This window comes from Pseudopodoces humilis, chromosome 3 (genome assembly GCF_049639895.1).
Source record: "Pseudopodoces humilis isolate 2021_Gansu_Grassland_sample_001 chromosome 3, ASM4963989v1, whole genome shotgun sequence".
In the NCBI taxonomy this organism is placed as follows: Eukaryota; Metazoa; Chordata; class Aves; order Passeriformes; family Paridae; genus Pseudopodoces; species Pseudopodoces humilis.
In genome coordinates this window covers 103,045,889-103,066,510 of record NC_142202.1, presented here as the reverse complement: position 1 = coordinate 103,066,510, position 20,622 = coordinate 103,045,889, and the positions used below count along the sequence as shown (strand labels likewise).

The 20,622-nt window shown below is 42.4% G+C and overlaps 1 protein-coding gene across 2 annotated transcripts in view; it reads right to left on the bottom strand.

The window, feature by feature from the left end:
- Positions 1 to 19,981, bottom strand: part of VSNL1 (visinin like 1) — an 86,554-nt gene extending 66,573 nt beyond the window's left edge. Inside the window, exon 1 of one of the 2 annotated variants that reach the window (XM_005521845.3) lies at positions 19,857 to 19,981. The gene's annotated coding sequence lies outside the window, so the exon portion shown is untranslated. Of the gene's footprint in view, positions 1 to 18,987; positions 19,122 to 19,856 lie in introns of those variants that run through there. The other variant, XM_088053497.1, reaches the window with a different exon arrangement.
- Positions 19,982 to 20,622: the final 641 nt, after the last annotated feature.

Here is a 20,622-nt window from a genome sequence, read left to right as displayed (position 1 = left end):
GGGTTAAGAAGAGCATTAAATTTACTCCTCTGCTCTGCTTGCCATATAGGCCTGTTTAAAAAAAAAGCAACAAAAAACCACAAAAAAACCAACACCAAAGGGACAAAAATCTTAGATCTGACTTGCACGGGAAAGCCCTGAAGACCTATAATCTCCAGAATATCCAAATAATTACCATATTGAAGTTTCCATCAAATTAGTGCCTGTCTCCAAATAAAGCCATTTGACAGTTGGCTTATTCTTCACTAATGTCATGCTCCCACCCTATTTCACTGTCTGTGCTCCAAAATTTCTTGGAAACATTTTTTTCTTTAACTTGAAAAGATTCACATTGATTTATGGCTCCAAGAAGCTGGCCAGGATCCAGAAAAACATCCAACAGCCAGCCTTAATCTGTTCCATCATGAAAATGAATTAGTTTTTTTTAAAATACTATTAATGATTCTAGTCTATTAAAAAAAAGTCACAATTTAAAAAACTTTCATATGACCAGGAACAACATAAAACTGAGTAACTGTACTATTAATGACAAACCATTTGAAATTACTGCAAAGAAAAACAAGAGAAGAGTTCTCCTCTAACACAGCATCTATAAATCATACACAGAATAATAACAGGGAAGTTATTATGGTCAGTAGCAGGGAACTTGATTAATCCAGGTGATTTCTACCTGGGTGGTAGCCATTAGAAGTTGGATATCTAATCTGAACTAGTCATCAAGGCTCCAATGTACGAGGGACAGAAACAGGCACCCAATTCAGCAAGAAGCAATTCATTCCATGCTAAAAGTTTATATAAAAGGTGACTGGGATTAATTGCCCTCTGGAAATGCCTACTCTTGTTTGTCTAACAAGAAAAGTCTACACAATTAGATTAGACTAAACATTTAACTCCTAGACAGAGAGAAAGGCATGAAAAAATATTCTACCTTGAGAGCTCAGAGTGAGATGACTCTCCCAGTTTGGGGACAACTGCAGAGCCTTCAGCCTAACTGTGCTTCACTCCTTGTGACCCAACCTGGGCACTGCCTGCTCGGTGAAGCCCAATGAAGGCAGTGGACCTTTGCTAAACGTGTGGGACAAAATACCAGCTCATTATGGCAGCCCCTGCACAGACTGTCCCCAGGAAACTCTTTCTGCCAATGCAGCCAGTTAGCAACCAGCCTCAAACAGCATATTTATTAAAAATATCACACAGATTAATATTCTCAGATTTCTCTGAACTATGTCATATATTCATTCAGATAATATGTTTCTCTTAGATGAAAAATAGGGGGTATGTTAATGATTTTTAAAGGTGTTTTTTACAGGTTAATACCATTGCTGACACTTCCATGGGGAACAAATTAGTATCAGCTGGTTCCAGTGCTTGGTAATTAATCTACAGGAAAGAATACAAATATTTCTACAGAATTATGTTTCTCTAATTCTATGAAATATTTTTTTACTAATGCATCAGTAAAAGCTAACTGTAGAAAACCGCATCTATCTGGTGTTGCATAAAGAATTAGTTGCAACATCCTCACTGCATCTACATAAGCATCTACAACGCCTAGTTTGGAGCACCAAGAGATAGGTAAGTATCCTGAAAGTCTTGCTTCTCCAAACAGCACGGGTCATTTTGACATTTGTAAAGAGGACTAACTAACTAGGCATCTAAGCACAGTGTAAATTAACCAAATGTGCTGAAGCACATCCAGTCACAGCCAAGGGCCCCAGTTCACACACCATGTAACTCTACTTCCAGGTGTTGTGAGATGTCTCTCAAGATTCTTGTTTTTCTTAAAGAATTGCTCTCTGAATATAGAGCTGGCATGCAACCATCGCTAACTTCAGCCTTACTTAAGCTTTTTGATTTGCTTTCAACCATGACATATACTCACTTTGTCCTTGCTTTTGTTCTCTAAAGCAGTTTATAAAACTTGGAAAAAAAAGGAGTGCTTTGTATCATATGGAAAATAACTGTGCTGCAAGGAACAATACCAAGGCTGAAAAGCCTAAAATTAGACCTGTAAGCTTTGCTTTCATTGGCAGCGATGTGTGAACATTCATATTGTCCCAATCCCACATTCTACCTCTTTATTCTTGCTAAACACACTACTTTCTGAAAAACACTGAAGTTTAAAATTAGCAAACCTGTCTGATTCAAGGGTATACTGACCTTGGTGATGGGCTATTTTGATTATCTTTAGGCCTTAATAGTGAATTACAAGATCAGCTATTCTCAAAAGGAGCAAAGAAAAAGCATTTGCAGAACAAAAAGCTGAACATCTCTGAAACGGTGCCTGGAATAATACTGCAATATCTAATTTGCTTTTTCTTTACTCCCAAGAAAACTCCAAAGCAAATCTAATAGCTGTATTTTTGCTGAAAGCAAGCTAGTGAGTAGATATGCACTGTATAAAGTTCCTGGTGCTGGGCAACATGGGACTAACAGGGATAATTTAGTCATAACAGGTTAGCATCTATGATATACCCATCCCCTTCTCAGCTATGCTCATTCAGTTCCTACTCTAGTCAACAGGGGAGATAAGTAAGAGCAAAATGTATTCAAAAGGTCAGACTTCATGGATTTTCAAGAAAGCCACAGAGAGGCTAAAGTGAAACCAATGCTTGCTACTGCCTTAAGTATAATTCAAGCAGTTGCTAGCGTAGTGTTTATTTTGAGTGTCTCCTTGTGGAATTTCAGGATAAAATATGAGATTGGCAGTGAGCCTGAAGGGGGTATAGTCAGAGCAGTCCAATTTCAACAGACTATCAAGATGAACTGTGGGGAGTTATTTTACAGGTTTATGGCTATAGCTCACTCTGAACCACAGTGTTATTAATATTTGTAGAGCACTATGATATAAATAGCAACACTACATCCACCACCTAGATACCTGTGGTATGCTCTGACAGAGCACTTTTTAGATAACCAAATACCACCAAATGTGCCCCAAATGCTATACTTGAGGTAGGATATTAGATAGAGATTTAATGGAACAATTATTTATGCATCAAAAATGCTGGTGTGGATCTCTAAAGCAGCACTAACATTAGGCACTAACTCCAGGGTGATTTCCTGTCAGAAACCAGGATTAATTCTGATACCGTTACAGCACTAGGACCCAAATAGTTTCTTGGAGTTAGGACCAGTGGAAGCCTAGATAAAGCTGGTCCTGAACTGTATTCAGTGTTTCCCATTGGAAAAATCTGTGGCCATAAAAAGCAATGTTTTCAAAGTGAGATGAAGAGCAGCTGGAGAACACTATTTATTTCATCACACTGATCTTGTCAGTATTTCTTAATGTTTCCTACACCCTGGAAACAGCGTAGGCTGTCCATCAAGCTTTGCTTACCAGCAGCAAGCTCCACGGGTCACACAGTGGCATTTCAGACAAAGCTGAGCTTTTGGAAACAGAACGGAGGCTGACTGTGCCACTGAGACAAAATGGAGATGTTAACCACCAATTAACCACCAATTGCCTCAGGAGCAGCAAGGAAACCCTGAGAAAAGTAAATACACCTTTCTCAGGATCAGGGAGTTTTGTCCTGGTTCCAACCTCAGGATGAGGTAATTTCTTCCTGGGACAGCCCTTCTTTTGTGCCTAATAAAGCCAGGTAATTGCATCCTGGATTTTGTGGGTAGGAACATGATGTGCAGCAAGACCATTTATGGAGCCGTGGCTTCAGTCTCAGGCTTAGCTTTCTATTCTTACATATAGGGAACTAATTTTACTGCCTTGGTAACTGGCATTTTTCAAGTTTCTGTAATTCCTTCAAACACTTCTAATGATTTAATCATTATGAACATGCCTATACTTGAACAATAGTTCAAATTAAAATCAGTAGTGGATATGAACTACACGAGGCATTCCTGGGAAATTCAACGTGACAACATTCTCATTCCTTCCTTATCCTTCAGAAAAGCATCTTGTTAATACAGCTATGTTTCCAATGAATAATAATTCCCTAGACTAAGAGTACTTATACTTGGAACTATTTTGGAATAGCGTTCCACAAAGAACATCAGGAACAGGAGAACTTCTCTTTGCTATTCACTTTACTACAAAAATGTGAGCTCTCATTTTTCACAGAATTATGTAACTTGGCTTTGAAGGGATCTTAAAGACCATCCAGTTCCAACACCCCTACAATGGCCAGGGACACACTTCACTGGATCAGGTTGCTCAAAGCCCCATCCAGACTGGCCTTGGACATTTTCAGGGGCGTGGCACCTACAACATCTCTGGGCAACTTATTACATTGTCTCACCATGCTCATCATGAAAAATTTCTAATATCTAATCTAAACCTGCCCTTTTTCAGTTTAAAGCCATTACCCCTTGTCCTATCACCCCATGCCCTTGGCATGCTTTACCCCTTTTGGTACTGGAAGGCTGCTATAAGGCCTCCCTTACAGAAGGTGTAAGACACATGGACCTAGATTCTAACAGTAATAAAATTTGTATTATTTATTAATTCTTAAAATGCATTATCAGTTGTAGGATTCTTTACTGTGAGGGTGGTGAAGCACTGAAACAGGTTGCTCAGAGAAGCTGTGGATGTCCAGTCACTAGAAGAGTTCAAGACCAGGGTGCATGGGGCTTTGAGCACCCTTGTCTAGTGAAAAGGTCTGTTCCACTCAAAACCGTTCCACACTGGAAGGAGAATTATCACATAAAAATAATCAAAAGAGCTAAAGACTCTGCAGTGAGCTATAGAATCCTTTTTTAAATATTTAAATTAAATTAAATCTACTTTATAAGAATCCCCACAGATCCCTAAATCTCCACACAAGCTATGCACACTGGTGCTGAATACTTTATAATCTATATACTCCATACTATACCATATGGAGGTTCTGCACAAATGTTGGAGTAGATTTGCAAATTCCTTCATGAATAGTGTAGGTAAATGCAAGTTTGGCTCTCCCAGAGACAACTTACAGAGCAGAGGTAATGGCACAATATCCTCAGTCTTGTGTGTGACCCAGACAAGCACAAAACATTCTCTCCACGGTTCACAAAGACCTCGGGAAAATGCAAGGGTAAACTTGTGACGTGGGCCTAACTGATGTGGGATGTTTTTATCTTAGGGAAAAGTGGGTCATCATTCAAGCTCTCTAGGCAGCCTTCAGGTTTGCATTCCCCTGGAGGATCTTCATGGCAGGTGCCAGTTGTCACTAAAAGGTGGGTGCTGAGCTGAGTTGCATTTCAGAACTGCCCCAGCTCCTGGGCTTGTCCCCAGGACAGCTCTCCCAGCCTGCCCAAGGCAGACACCTGATGCTGGCTGGCTGTGCCCACACCAGATGCACAAACAGAACCGCAGCAGCATCCTCTGTGCTTCGCTCCACACCACCTACTTCCCAGCCAAGAAAATATGTATTCCAGTCAAAAGCAGTCTAGACATAAAGTAGCATAGACAATACAGATGGACAGGAGATTACACCTGACACAAAACTCAAATAAATCATCTGATAAACTTACAAGAAAAAACTGAGATTGAGTAAGCTAGTGACTATATTCCTATCATAATCTTTTTGAAAAACTACTTCATCTGCTCAGCATAGGAAGGGCTGCTTGCCGCTTTCCCACCAGCCATATTCTGCTTTTCCACTACTTGCAGCTTGTTTTGATTTTGGCTGAGTTTGATTGATATGGAAAAGCCTTGCAGGAATGCCAGAGTGCAGGGAGCAACCTTCCTACTAATCGATGCAAGCTGCCTGGGAAGAGAGGCAGGATGATCATTTCCTCCCTGCTTGTTCATCTACTCCCCTGGGAACAAGTTATACTGCAGTGACACATTAGGGCATGTGCTGTCAAAGTGCTTCTGGCAGAAAACATAAGTGAAGTATCAAATGACTGAGCCCTTTCAGCTAGCCATGGGATGCAGGGCTGTTCCAGCCAAAACAAAGTCCCACTACAGCTGAAGCATACATTTAAATTTTTCATTTAGAGTGATAAGAAGTCCCATTGAATAGTCTGCTACTATTCTGCTACTAGGAGCAGAGTAAAACTGGCAAGTTTCTTTGTTAAAAAACAACCAGACCTTGCAGTTCTACTTTTATAATACACACCTAAGCTGGAAAGTTTGCTGTAGGAGCTCCTGAGTCCTGATGTGCTGGAAAAAAAATGTGCAATCAACTTTACACATGGCAAATCTTCTTTTGTCTTCCATAATGTGGATTTGGGACCGCACTTAATAACAACTTGATGGAGCCTGATGGAGTTGAATTGGCTTACATCCAGCACAACTGGTGCTCAAATGACTCAATTTTAAAAATATTTTGCCATAATAATAAATGGGAAATAATGACCACCCACATCTGGCCAAAGAAGTAAGGGATTTTTCAAAGGAAAAACAGGAAGCACACAACTTATGGACCATTCCACATAAAATACATACCTTCCATTTCTTTCTGCTCTAGTACTTTTAAAAGCTATTTTTACCAGGTCTTGGCCTTTACATTGTCACACCCATGCCCCTCTGAAACAAGCAAGAGCAGGTAACAGCCACTCCTGCCAAGGCTTACTGCAGGGACAAATCTCAGGCACAACCCATGGATTAGCAGAATGCAACTGGTTACGCCTGTTCTCTGCATTGTACTGAGAAATCCTCACATTTTTGTTCATTCACAGTCAAACTTAGTTCCAGGTAATGCAAATGTCCAAGGGCAAAAGCTACAAAGCCTGTCCAAAATGGAATTTGTCTGTACATTTATAGGAGAGCTTTACCATTTAGCTGTATGGTACAAAGCACAGGGGTCAGTCTCATGCTTCTTTCTAAAGGATAACTTCAAATGCAAATGAGAAACTGGTCTGACCTTATTTTTTCATAGTGGTTTGACAACACTGCATGCATATGCAATGAACATGGTGACAGCTGTATTTTTTTTATGCAAAAGTCTAAAAAGGAAAAATATGTCAAGGACTACGGCTAAACTAATAATTAAAACTGACATAAGAATTGTATGTAAATGCAATATAATGATGTAATTAATCCAATGTAATTAAAACCGAGAGATAACAGAGAGGTGCACCTCCTCACTATCTACTTAAAGAGCCCAGTCCATGCTCTGCAATTCATTCCTCATCAGATTTAGTCCAAGTGGATCATCATTATCACAACACCACCCAACAGATCTCACCAGCAAAAGCACAGGAAACTGGGGGAGATACCTAAATACCTGCTTATTTCCACTTTATAAACATTCCAAAATTAGATTGCCATTGATACGAGTGATTTAAATGTAAGGTACACAATATTTATCATTTTTATTACTTGTTACTTAGTATTATTATTTTATAATTTTTAAAAATTTTTAGTTCATCAACTATACACAAGCACTTGCTCCTGTAACAATTTACAAGGTTTGCCAGCATTACTAAACTGCAGTGTTTAGCTTTCTACCAAATACCTCAGAGAGCCAAGAGGAAAGACAAGCCTCAGGAACAGGTCACAGGCAGACAATGATCACAGTTCTGTGCTGCTCCCATTGCACCGTGGGGTGATTACACACCCATTTTAATCTGACACAATCCAGTTCTGCTCCCAAAAAGTGTTTTACTCTCCAAAGAACCATATTCACTTTTAGAAGGAACTCCTTACCTAATGTCTTCTGTATATCCCAGGATTTGTGTGGCCCATGTGCAAGGTAGGTAAGAAAAAACTGGTCATGCCTCTTTAACCAGAAAAGGTAAAAAAAGGGTCATTTGGGTGAAGTAAACCACAAAAAAAAATTGGCAAGGGTAATAGGAAAGTGAGGCAACAGGGAAAACTTCCCGTTCTAATATATGTGATCATAGAGCCCTGCCAGGAAAGGCTGGGTTGGGCTGGAGGGAGAGCTCAGCTCAAGCTGGTGCCATGTTCCCCCTCCTGGTTTCAGAAGCATAGATCATCTGGTGCTGGGACAATCAGACATTGCCCACACAAACTGGGGCACACCAGTGGCACACCAGAAGTCCAATGGGACACTGCTTTCATCCAAATTTCTAATCTTGCATCTTCATTCTTTTAAAACCCCAGATGTGGTCATCCCCCCAGCAAACCTTGTTCTACTTGTCTCTGACAGAAGACAATCATCAATATGGGAATGATATCAGAACTGTGAGAACAACTCTTTTGAGGCAGAGATTGACCTTTACTGATGTATGGCACTGAAATACTTAGAGGCAAAAAATTTACACAAGTTGCCAAATGTTTTTCCACCTTGATTTGTAACAATTAGAAAATTGTCTGAGGTTTTGTACAGCCTCTTTAAATTTATCAGTGGTAACTAAGCTCCTCCCATGAGAGGAACTTCAGTTATAGCACTGTGATAAGGCACATGAGTAAAACAGGTTCTACAGTTCTCTGAGAATAAGGGTTTGGGATTCCATCCTCTGCTTTGCCATCAATTCTCTAAAAGCTCTTGGACAAGGTGTGTTACTGCCTTCTGAATCATCATCACACAATACTAAATAAATGAAATCATGTTAAATTCTATAAATTTGACAATATTGTAGTTGCCATATCCCATGCAAAACTGACATCAGCAGTGAAAAATTACATGGCACATAAATACAAATGCAAAACAATGAGCAACTTGTCACATAAATTCTTCAAAATCAGCTCTCCAAACAGGTTTTTACTTCAGAAAAGCAGAATTTTTAAGAGCAGCTGTTCAGTCATAAGATCAATGAATCATATGATGAGAGAACATATAAAGTCTTATGCAAATACTTCACATTTTATTTTTCAATCCTTTCCCCCACTTAGTTTCACGTCCCAAATGCCTTTGGATGAGCAAATTCCCCTGCACCCACACAGAGCTCACCACCAGAGAGAGCCTGCACTGGGGGTGTTTCTGTGGTCATTTTTAGGACTTGTATGTGACTTGAAACCATCTCAATTCTCCTTCCTTTTCCCCAACAGCTACATCTATCACCCATCTGACACACAGTATAAGAAAAGTTATCACAGCTCAGGTAGTCATTGGCAGTTCAGCAGGGGCTTCCTCTCAGCACCTAACTCAGATGCTTCTGAGTATACCCTAGTACAGCTCTGAGACAGCTTGTCTGTCATTACATCAGGAGAAGCAGTTCAGAGAAAAGTGGCAAGAATCAGATGGATTTTTCATTAAATTAAATGTTTCCTGCAAATTCAAATTTTCCCTGTGAAGTTTTCTCACAACACCTAAAAAAATCACAAAAAGTGGTGCATCTGTTAGTACTTTTCATATTAATCACCCTTTTTGTGAGACACTCCACTCCTCAGTGTTTCCTAGATGTTGACACCTTTGCCTTCTGCTATCTTCAAATGTTATCCTACTCTTTTTCCTTGCTCCCCCCTTCCTTTTTGATTCATTTAAAATGAATCTCCCTAGCACTGAAATCCTCACAGATCTGATCCTGCCTACATCTCTGACATGATTCATGATCACACCTTCTCCTTTTCCCCGAGTCTCATCTCCTTTAGGCTACAAGCTTGCCGAACACTTACACCTACATTTCTAGTCAACTCTGTGTGTTCAAAGCAACAGATTTCCCCATGTATTTAAATCTAGTCACTCACAGATGTGTTTTAGTGGTTCAGCATGTACTCTGCACAATTCAAATCCGTTCCTTGGTCTAATTTTTTTCCAGTAGGGATCAGACAGATCAGTTCAGAGAATGAGTCCTTACATTTGTATGGCCTTTTACTCTGCCCTTACAGAGTCCTTACATTTGTATGGCCTTGGACTTTGGTCTAGTTACTCCAGGAAGGGATTTATCCAGAAATCTCCACTTCACATCTAACTCTATGGTAATTTTTAATAATGACCATCAAGCCATCTTTCCATGTGTTCCTAAAGATTTCCTGATGTCAGTATTTGTCAATAGTGCTGCTAATGCCACTGCCCACTGATGGCACACATCTCTTTTCACTGTACAACCACATCTAACTCACTTTTACTGTAATTTGAATTTTTGAAGCATGGCAAAGTAGCATAGCACAGTTGTCAGATGGTGACTTTGCTTTTGTGACTTGTATGAATTCACTCCCTTTTTAGTTTGTTTGTTTCTTTTCCCCAGACTCAATGGTTATGCAAGAGAACCTCATTAGTCAAGTGCCCAGAGTGACATCACTAACTTTGTTCATTCAGAACAAGCCAAAAATGCTAATTTCTGCAAACTTCTTGACGGTATTTTCAAAGGAAAACAGAAGTACGAGACTGAAGTGGCTGCAAGTTGCTGTGTAGGTCTTCATAGAATTGAGAATCTCGTAAGTTAGAGTGACAAAAAGCTGAGCTAGAAAAATAAGGGAATGTGTTAGCTGTCTCACACACCTTCAGACGTTGAAGACCTTCTGAATATATCAATACTGTAAGCAGTAAATGGTTTGGTTTACTGGGCAATACAAGAATTACAGATCTCCAGCTATCTCTGTTACATATAACACCAGAACAACCTTGAACATTTCATGAACTCTTTCTTTTATCTAGAGATGAGCTGACATTGATATATTGTTATTGGTCTTCACTAATACACTCCTGTTGGCAACAGGGAGATGCTAGCAGCTGAAATGAGTCACATACTGCAAGACCTTGCAATTTATATGGAAAGTGCAATTTAGAAAATATCTGTCTCCTCAGCCGACTGTGCAATGCAAAACACCCACTAAAACACAAGTCATAGTCAGACAGTCATTTTTCATGTATTTGATGCACACGAAGTTGCAGTGATTTTTTATTTTAAATTGAGTAGTTTTAATTCAACAACATTAAAACAGCAATACAAAGTAATGACAGGACCACTTGATATTCAAACAAAAATTACTCTTGTATTTTATATATACCATGGATTTTTCACGCAACAATTCAGAACCTTTTTACACTGTTTTCATTTATTTATAGTTGCACATTATGAAAAAATCTACAGTTGGTTACAAATATTTGAAGAAGGTAGTAATCTAAAATAATGTGTCTCACAAACAATAGAAGTAACTAGCCAACAGTTCTCTAGCTCATCTAAAGAGAGCAAACCACTTTGTAACTGAAGGATTTGCACTGATAGGCTTTGTTAAGCAAATTGATAACACAGACATTATGGCATTAGATGATGGGTACATACAGTAGAACTATTTACAGGACTATGCAGGAATAAAAATCACAGAGAATGTTAAGCTAAATTATTGCAACATTTTCAGTTGCCTATATTGAATCTTCCTACCCCAAAAATTCCACATCCCATGAAAAAAAAAGAAAAATAAATACATGGGCTGTTTCTACTCTGCAGATTTACAATGCACTACGATACAGAGTTAAGGCACTAAAGAGAATGATTCAAGAGAAAAACCAGACAGACACACAGAAAGAACACAGCTGTACCCAACATCTGTTTACATCCTGCTATGACTTCTTACAGACTTCTCTTTGAAAATACCCGATACTTTGTACATATCTAGAGATATCCAGATACAAACCCAGCTGTTTAGGACATATTCTAGGGTGGATCAGCACTACAACCCAAGAGCTGGAGGACAGTGTGTGCCTCAGCCAGCTTTCCACTCTGGCTTTGCCACAGTGAACAGCCCCATGGGGGGAAGCAGAACGTGTATGAATGTATCCTAATGAGCTCTGCAGGAGGCAAACCCAGTCGCTGCTACCAGGCGTGGATTGCCTCAAAGTCACGCCATTAAATCCCTGTACATGCTACACTCTTTCTCTGTGCAGGTTGTAGGTACAGTATATATCTTGTATGTTCTTAGAATTTTAACAGAAGTATTTACCCTTATAGCACTGTACATACAGCTGCACTTTCTAGAACATATGCAAAGGCCAGATCATTATTTTATAAAGCTCACAGTTTAGAAAACAAACAGAAACCACAGCTAAAATGCAAGCTGAAGGAGGCATCCACCATGGTTAAACACACACAGCCAGCACTGTCAGGGAGAAGGGGACTCTCAGGCAACAGAAGACCTTTGGAGCAGAATCAAACACAGGAAGCAGAGCCAGAGAGGGAAGAAAAAAGGGATCAGTAAAAGCTAAGGTTGAGATAAGACATGAGGCAGTTAGTACCTGTTGACACTTCAGGATTACATTCTCATGTAACAGAGTGGGAAGCCTGATTGAGTAATGCTGACCTCTTAAACCATGTAGGAACAAGTGTTACTTACAGATCTGTGTTCCAGTGTGTACCTCTTTGTGGCAGACACTTGAGAAAAATGTAAAAAAAATCACAACCCCTTCCAACCATCCTATTTTCCCAAACAGGAATTAAACTGAATAAACAATAGCCATTGAACTGAATAGCTATGAACTTGCCCAGCGTGGGGAACAACTCTTGCAAACAAAACCTATTTACAAAGAAAGATCAAGGCTACTTTGTGGTCTTCTTACCATACCTGAGGAGAAAAATTGAGTGTTAGAAGCTACTTCTGTTAAGCACTTTGGCATTTCAGTAGCAGTGGTGTATTGTTAGGATTTCACTGGCAGAAGGAGGCAAGAATATTTATGCATATGGATTATTTGACTCTATTTAAGGATGCATGATATAAAGTTTTAACAAGGTTAAACATTAACATACTGATTTCATACTATTCTTCTAGATTTTTTTCATTCTGCATAGATGGCAGGAACCAGATTCCAAGTCAACTGGAGCTCTTTGTTGAGTGCTGTTCAACCTTACAATGTGGTTGCTGTGACATATCCAAGTCAGATTAAGAAAATGAAACAAAACAAAACAAAAAGGATGCCAACAAAACGAAACCCAAAAAACCAGATCAAACTCTGTTACATATTTGAAGATGCAGTCCTTTTGTACATGTCAGTCTGGTTTGCAAAATCATCAGACATTTCATGCATCAAACTAAAGCCACTTTTCAGGCTATCAGTCTTCCCAACTGAAAGCCTTTTATGCCATTCAAAACATGAATTTCAAGAACAATCACAAATGTTGGTGTTCATTTGTATGGTTTTAAAAAATGTATGTTTAAAAGGAAAAATGACTGCTTAAAAAAATAGTATATATTCTGGTAATGAAAAATTAAATTGACTGGATAAGTGCTGGATGTTAATAATACCTGCACAAATAACTTTTTGAAGCATTATCTGCTATATAAGCTGATTTTATTTTCAGTGCTAAAAACTTTTAAATGTTCACTTTCACTAACTTTAGAAAATATTAACTTTTTCCTCTACATATACCAACTTCTACTAAAAAATAAAAGCATTTTAATTCTAACTACTAGCTAATGTCTCAGATTTCATTCTCTAAGAGTCCTCAGTTACTTTGTATTTCTAAATATAGCAGATAAGAGTACAGAGAAATATGCTGTATTGTAAGAGCTTTTATAAACAACAGTTTCTAATTTTAGACTACTTCAATCTGAATAAAGTCTAATTAAACCACATATATTCTCAAATGCAGTCCACAAAAAGGATAATATTCACAGCTCATTACTGCTATTTGATTCCATCTTACTGTGAACGACTTAATATCTACTTTTGAGTAAAAATGTTTCCTATGAGATGGAACATGAAACTTTAATTGAAAAAAAAATCAGTAACATTACCTTTCTGAAATCATTTTCAGATATTAAAATCAAGTCATAGGTACTCTACACACACCAGGCTCAACAGCTGATCTAGTTAAGATATTTTTTTTTTTCCAACTACTTTTGGGACTGACTGTTCAAGAACTCGTAATTAAGTCCAGAACCAACACAATTTAACACTAAGGATAATTAAATATTAAAAAAGCCTAGACAGAATAGAGATCCATTTTCCATTCTCCATGGTCTTTAAATCAAGACTGATTATTTTTTTCCCTCCCTCAGATTTGTATTTAAAAGGAGAGCAAAGTCATTGCTGAGTCAAATGCTATGGTCTCTGCTAGGCATGGTTAAAATGTTTGTTAATCTCCCTTGTAGATTTAAACATTTATGACCCTAAGAGCTTTCATCTCTAACATATAACTTTCTATTTAGCTAGAAGTTAAAACTAATAAAAGTAATTTTCATCAAAAGTTTTAGAGCCTTATATTTATTAGTCTAAAAATTCTGTAAAATACTGTCACAGTTTGTTTTCTTTTTGAGTATATATTTTGACTTGTACAAAGTTTGAGCAACCAAAGTAATCTCATCGGTTGATATTATATTGGTTGATTCAACTCATCAGGAGTTAAAATAAAACTTTATTTTTTTTTATGCCTAACTACTGTACGAAAATATCTTGACAGAACCCAAAAAAAAATTTTCAACACCACTTTTAAGTCTTATCATTATGAATCTCAGGTTTTAGACGTTTTCATAAAACAACTTTGAGAAAGTCTAAGTTAGAGAACAGGAAATAAGTAAAATGATTTTTTTCTGATATTTAGTAGTGCTCATTAAAAAAATGATGCTCCTCTGAAGTCATCAATTACTTAAAATTAAATCTGCTTCAAACCAAAAGTGATTAAAGATCATTTTAACCAAAATGTTTAGTATCTCATTTTAGTGTAAAAGCTAAAGGAATTACCATTACATCTTTTTTCCTGTACATCAGTTCAGACTTTTTAAATAAAGATTGTGTAGATGATCTTCCTCAAATGGCTTTGTGATGATAGTGATTTTAAAATTCTTTATCTTCCTAATAAAAAATTATTTCATTATAATTTTCTTAAAAGATACACTGGGTAACCTCAAATTACCACTTCTCATTACATCAAAGCTTGTAGGTTGTTGACAAACTTAAGAATGTAGCAAACTCCTGATATTTCAAAGCAGTGAAACTAAGAAAGTTATAATACATTCCATTATTTTTTATAGTCTGGGATTATATATATGACTTCATGGGGCCTATTTCAGGGAGAAAACCTTCAATATCTGTAATGTGTATTCCTTTGTCCTTGATATCATAATTTTAGAACACATCATGCTTAGTTCAAAAAAGGATGCAGTTGTCCTTTCACTCCCAAGGAGCACAATTTATTTCAATTAGCTGTGATTTTACAAGTTATTTTACTGAACATATTCTGTTCCTTATGTTCCTCAGGGGAATAATCACAAAGAAAAACAGCTTGATATTTTTATAAACAAATCAGTGAATTTGACTATCAAGTGGCTTTTATCTTTTTCTCCTTCAACTGTCTCCTTGAAACTACTTACTTTCTTTCATCTATGAGACCATCTCTAATAAACTGTCTTAATTTCCTACAACTGTGTTATTGTCCTTTCAGTCACATTCACACCCAAATGTGGAAAAGCTCTTGAAAAGCAGAGACCCTTCGGATAACATCCACATACTTAAAAGAAGAAAAAATACATATATATTCTTAGCACTTTATAATTTAAAAAGCAATAAAAATTTGTAGCACTACTCCAAGATTTTGTATTCCATGATACCTTTTTTATCATGTTTAATTTTCTTTGAAAAGGTTTATAGCTATTACTCTCAGGCCAAGAGTATAAAATTCAAAAGATAAGATTCTCTCTCTATGAACAAAGACAAGTTGTTGGAGCTGAGGTAAGAAAGCGCCGCCCTGTGATGGGAGCCCATCTGGATCCTTACATCTTCTAGCACAGCACATGCTCACAGCCTTCCCTGCTGGTGCTGTATTCCTTTACCACACAGAGCTTCCACCAATGCCATGGAGAGAAGCCATGGAGTAAACCATGGTCTTTCCCAAGAAAGGAATTAACAGCAAAGAAGATAATTGGTAAGGTGGAAAGCGATCTAAAGATGCAATGAACACGCACTGAAAGAAGGAATAAAATTACACTCCAAAGGAAGAAAGAAAAAGCCCAAGGATGTAGAGAATGGCAAAAAGTGTGCAAATGCAGGTAACAGTGACCCAAAAGAAAATGGGGACAGATGAAATGGTCTAGGCTCATTAGAAATAATGTAGGAAGATCACACAGTGCTTTTCTCCCTTAACGTAAGACAAAATTAAAGAAAGCAAAGAATCCATGGGCAATCAAACCCACCTGGAAACAAGCTTCTTTATAGACCAATACAAAGGGTATTTAGCCCCAAAGCACACTGTCAAAACAATACCTATCAAAAACAAAAGGATGAAGACCTGTGCTGACAATGTTTAACATCACAGGCAAGGAGCACAGCTGATCAGGGTAAGTGCTGTGTGTTTCAATTCCTAGGACTTTAAAAACCAAAGCTGTCTATCATAACTTAAATTTTCTAACTGTCTTCAATTAGTGTACATTGCTGTTTGAGTCACAATTAGAGGATGAGCCAGCACTTTTTGGCCAACTGACATAAAAGTCTGGAAATCTATGGAAATTGCAAAGGTTGACAGAACTGAATACCTAAGATGGGAGCATGGGGCACGGATACAACACAAAAAAGCTTAGGAATCCATTGTGCAGACAGACATAACATTACAATTCCAAAACTGAAAAACAGAACCACGATAACAGCTTGAAATGTAAACACTTACATAATCACCCACAACAAAGTTCACCACGTTCATGTGTTTGTTAAGGGAACCTGTATCCTTAGATTGAAGTCCTCCTGTCAGCTATACGGAATGTATAGACAGAAAGTCAAGAGGCCTGTTACAGCACAATGGTGCTGCAGCTCTCGAGCACGACCCTGCTGGAAGGCATGTCGGAATGCCCCCAGACCCCAGGCATGCTGCAGTCAGCAGGATGTCGCACCCTGGGACGCCTTTTCCAAACAGCACCAAAGCCAGCGGAACTGCACTGCTTCCATCCTGTAGAGCCAGCCTCGTTTCCCCTGCTCCGCCCTGCCCTGCCCCATCACATCCCAGGTAGACTTGGCCTCAGCATTCTGGCCAGAGCAGAGTTTCCCTCTGGCTGGTGCTGTGGGGTGGTAAGAGCTATGACTCTTCTGGTACAATACAGGAGGGGAAGGCACGCAGGGAACCGCACAACGGGACTGACAGTGGCAGAGATATCTCTGGCATTTGCTCTGTGTTGTTACATAACGCTGTGATACTCCGGAGTAGATGCCGCTTGATGACACAACTGATCTGCTGGCAGTAGCTGGACGTTCCAGAACAAGAAGCACGTTGGAAAATCAGTGGTGTGCAGGTATACTTTTGTGTCAGGCAAGAAGACATGGCAACCTAGAAAACTGGTTAAATACTGCAGCCCTATGTCATAAAAGTTTGTGGATAAATAACAAGATTAAAGATCCAGTCCTTATGAAAAGGCAGGGATAACACATAACCAAGATGAAGAACACGTATCCTTACTTTTCCTTGACAGCAACATTAGCCCAGACTACTTCATGCTTTGTTTGAATGGAGAAAAACATAATTAAAGTTTTAATTAGAATTGATTGCAGTCCACAAACCTGAAATAGATTGTGCTGCTTGAACACTGTACTAGATCCTTCAAGCAAATGGATGTTCCTAAATGAACTATGTTCTTTAAAAAGGAAAGGCATTCTGTCAAGTAATAGGGTAGTAGTAGTGAAAACCAATGACTCTGAAAATGTATCACAGAAACAACTACTAGGAAGTACGCATTCTGAAAGGGACAGTTATTAGGAATGCTACAAAGACTGAGCTTCCACAGACACTTATTTTTCTCTGCCATTAGTCTGTTGCATATCATATTCTGGTTATAAAATATGTCAGTCTTTTTATTCTTCACAAATAAATAGCAATACCTCTGAGATCTGAACTTTCCAACATATGAAGGAAGAGAATGACTATCCACAGGCACACTAATAACAAATCGTTGCTAAAAATATATTGCCAGCAGAATTGTTGGGAAAAGTACCAGTATCTCTTAAACCCATCTGTTACATTAACATCTTCTGTACAAGAACACGGAATTTATTCATATATTTGGCCTTTTGATAGCTGGTTATGGCTTTAATGCCCAAGTAATCACCCTTCAATTTTAATGAAAAGGGCAGGTGTTTTCATCACCCTGTTATCTGCACGCTTGCTTGTCAGCCGAAAAGCCTGGCGGTGCAGGTAAGCCCTTCCCCGCCTTGCTGCGCTGCTCCGGGTCGTGCGGGATTCGGGAGCGCGGTATCTGCGCGGCGGCGGGAGCTCCGCCCGCTCCGGCTCCAGCTCCAAGGAAGGCGGAGAGCCCCGTCCCACCTCCGGAAAGCCCGTGAACAGGCTCCTCCAGGGCCGGGAAAGCGGGGGGTCTGCAGTTGCGCAAGAACAGCCCCCCCTTCCCCTTTCCCTCCCAGTCCCCGAAGGTTTCTCCGCACGCCGGAGGCCGGAGTAGCCAGCCCGGGCTGGGGCAAGCCAGGGAGGTGCCGGGGGGAGCAGGCAGCAGAGGAAAGGCTCATGGCATCGGGGACGGGATGCGAAGCTGGGGCGGGGGGAACCTTTCAAGTGGCTGCACCCTGAAGGAAGGGTGGCTGGCTGGCTTCACGCCTGGCTGGGTTGGGAGGAGGGAGGCGTTCCCTTGTGGGAGCTGTGGGGAGAGCGGGGGACTCCGGGGGGTGGGGACACCCCCGGGCTGGCGGGAAAAGCCTCGCACCGGGGGAGCCGGCGGCGCGGGCAGCGCTGCAGAGGGCAACGAGCGCTGGGGACCGAGGGGTTCGCGGTGCCCGGGGGGACTGAGTCGTGCGGGAGGGCGGCAGTGCTGCGGTCCCTTCTGGCAGCCGCCGCTGCGAAGCCCGCGGCGCCCCGCACGGCAATGAGCCCCCGTGTCCCGGCGCGGCACCCCGGGCGCCGGGGAAGCGTGCACGCCGCGGGGCTGAGCACCGCGCTCTCCCCGCACCCCGCAGCCAGGACCCGGTCCTTCCCAGCGGGGGAATGGAAGAGGAGGGCGAAGAACCCCTCGGGGTACCGGCAGGCGTTCCTCCCCTCGCCCCACACAAAACAGCACGTCTCTCCGGGTGCGAGCAGCTTATTTCCAAGCGATGCTGGCGCGCAAAGTTGCGCCGGTCGGGCAGCCCCCCGCCCGCGCTCCCTCCCTCCCTTCCTCCGCAGCCGCGCACATCGCGGCTCCCGCAGAGCCCCCGCACTCCGCTCCGCTCGGGTCAGCGCGGAAAATGCCTCCCTCGCTTTCCGCCCCGGCTGCTCACGATCTGCCTCAACCTGCTCTACCTTTTGTTTTGATCTTTGGAAACGAAATTCTCTCTCCTGCCGTCTTCTTTCCCTCCTCCTTCTCACGCCTTCGTGTGGGAGATGCCCAGGATCGCACACCAGCTTTTGTTATCTCCTCCCACCTCCATCTTCACTCCGACTGATGCCCTAGTAAATAGCAGGAGCGCGGCATCTTCGCCCCGCACCTACCCCGCTACCACCTGCAAACACCTCGCCTGTTAAATAAATTAAATAATAAAATAAAAACACCCCTTCCAGACAGTATGAAAAGCGACAAAGCGACCGCATGAATCGGGAGCACTTTTGCCTTCCCCGTAGTGTGATGACCTTGCGAGAACTGCTCTGGCGCTTGGTTTCGCACGGTCTTTTTTGCCCCCTTTTTTTTTTCCTTTCCCTACTGGGAAGAAATCACGCCCTTTTCGCTATCCCTTTTCAAACGAACACGAACGCCAAAGACTCCCTCTTCCACCAAAGCGTTTCCAAGAGCAAATTGTTACGCGACAGCTCAGCTCTTCCTTTGGATGCTGCCGGTGTTCATATCCGGATCGGTGGGGGATTCGGTCCCGTCTCTCACCAGTTAACGGCAAATCGCCGCGGGGACGGTTTGCCTCCATCTCGCCGGTGGAAAAACTCCCGCACACCGACCGAGCACACCAACTTTCCCGGCCAGGATGATCGCCGACCGCCGAGCAGCGTCGAGGCCGCGCAGCCCCCGCCTCTGCCCCGCCGCGCCTCCATCCCGCCGCCTTCCCGGGAGGAAAAGCTCCGCGCGGGGCACCCCGGCAGCCGGCTGTCGCCCGCACCTCGCGGGTGCGGAGCCCGGATCCCGGATCCCCCCCCTTTCCCCCTGCGGTCGCTCCCGCACTTACTGCGGGCGCGGGGTCTGTCCGCGGTGCGGAGGAGGGCGCAGGGCCCGGGTCCCGCGCGCTGCTGGGGCCGGAGGGACACGCGGCGCCGCCTCGGTGCGCGCCCGCCGCCGCTCGCGCCGCAGCTCCTGTGCCCCCCCCCCCCCCCCCCCGCGCGCCGCCCGCCGCCGCCCCGCACTGCAGGCCCGCCGCCCCGCGCGCCGCCCCGCGCTCCGAGCATGCGCGCGAGGCCGGCGGGAGCGGGGGAAGCCCCGGGGCGGGCGGGGCGCGGGGCCGGGACCCGCGGGGGACAGAGCCCTGCGGGGGACAGAGCCCTGCGGGGGACAGAGCCCTGCGGGGGACAGAGCCCTGCGGGGGACAGAGCCCTGCGGGGGACAGAGCCCTGCGGGGGACAGAGCCCTGCGGGGGACAGAGCCCTGCGGGGGTCGGCGCTGGCACCGCGGCCGGCTCGGCCGGACGGGCTCGGTGTCACTCACGGCCGAACGCGGGCTCCCCGTGAGCCGCGTCGTCCGTGCCTTGCCCGGCGGGCTGCGCTTCGCTCGGCGGCTCCTTCGCTCCACGCGTGGAACCGTGCTGGCCTTGCGTGCGGAGGCAGCGCGGGCGGCTGCGGGGTGATCGCAAAATCGCAGAATCAACTGGGTTGGAAAAGACCTCTGAGATCATCGAGTCCAACCTGTGAGCAAACATCACCTTGTCAACCAGACCATGGCACCGAGCGGCACGTCCGGTCTAACACCTCCAGGCATGGTGGCTCCACCACCTCCCTGGG